Source organism: Cyprinus carpio, unplaced genomic scaffold (assembly GCF_018340385.1).
Source record: "Cyprinus carpio isolate SPL01 unplaced genomic scaffold, ASM1834038v1 S000004281, whole genome shotgun sequence".
Classification (NCBI taxonomy): domain Eukaryota; kingdom Metazoa; phylum Chordata; class Actinopteri; order Cypriniformes; family Cyprinidae; genus Cyprinus; species Cyprinus carpio.
The window spans coordinates 1-946 of record NW_024876967.1 but is presented as its reverse complement, the minus strand read 5'-3'; the positions used below and the strand labels follow the sequence as shown (position 1 = coordinate 946).

Here is a 946-nt window from a genome sequence, read left to right as displayed (position 1 = left end):
CTGTGAGGGTAGTTGTGGGGATTGTGGATCACAGAATGATGGTTTGGGTTTTCTGGAGATTGTAAGACCTATACTGTACTGTAGACCTTATACTAACTATAAGTAATGTTGTCACTCGTCACTTTGCCATTACTTTGTAATCTATGTCACCTACCAATCGTTATTATGTATTAGTAGACTGCTTAATATCTGTTCAAACGTTATTTTGATGGTCCCCTCAACAGGCATTCAGCTGACTATAAGTAACTTTGCAGGTACATATCAACTAAAACCTAACCCTAAACCCAACCTAAACAGTCTAGTAGTGCTGTGGGTTGGTTTGAAGGTTCCTGTGTGTGTGGAGCTGAGAGCTGACTGTTGATGGCTTTAGTTTGTTGTGTATAATACAGTATAAAGGACAGTATATAGTAAATAGAAATAGGTCTCACAATCAAAGGAATCATTTATTTAATTAGTTAATAATTTGGCATTTCTCTTGAAAGCCTTTTTTGGGCCAACTGAAATAATTTGCCAATAAATAAATTCTCTGATTTTATTGTATTGATGTTGGTCTGCCTGCTATTTGGTCTCTTTAAGGGCGGCTGTATTTCTCATGCCAACAAGAGCCTGTATGGAGGAACAGGACTGAATCTAAGGACATAAACGTCCCAGTTTTCCCTTCTTCTGTGATGGTTCATGTTCATCCAAATGACCACATCCTGTCTTGTTGTATTTAGTCCTCATCAGCCCTAATCCAGGGCCATTTCAGAACAGGTCACTTTTCAAAAGGTTCGTAATCAGGCCCCAGCGAGAATTGAACTCGCGACCCCTGGTTTACAAGACCAGTGCTCTAACCACTGAGCTATGGAGCCTCACCTGATGACTGTCACTCATGGAAGTAACATAAAGTTAGCATGACAAAGACACACCTAAAGGAGTTGGCAAGCAGCCTGAGATGTCTTGACGT

The 946-nt window shown here is 40.3% G+C and overlaps 1 non-coding gene across 1 annotated transcript; it reads right to left on the bottom strand.

The window, feature by feature from the left end:
* Window positions 1-778: 778 nt before the first annotated feature.
* On the bottom strand, window positions 779-851 carry trnat-ugu. Its single transcript has one exon. It is a non-coding gene; the product is annotated as a tRNA-Thr (tRNA).
* Between the last annotated feature and the right edge of the window lie 95 nt (window positions 852-946).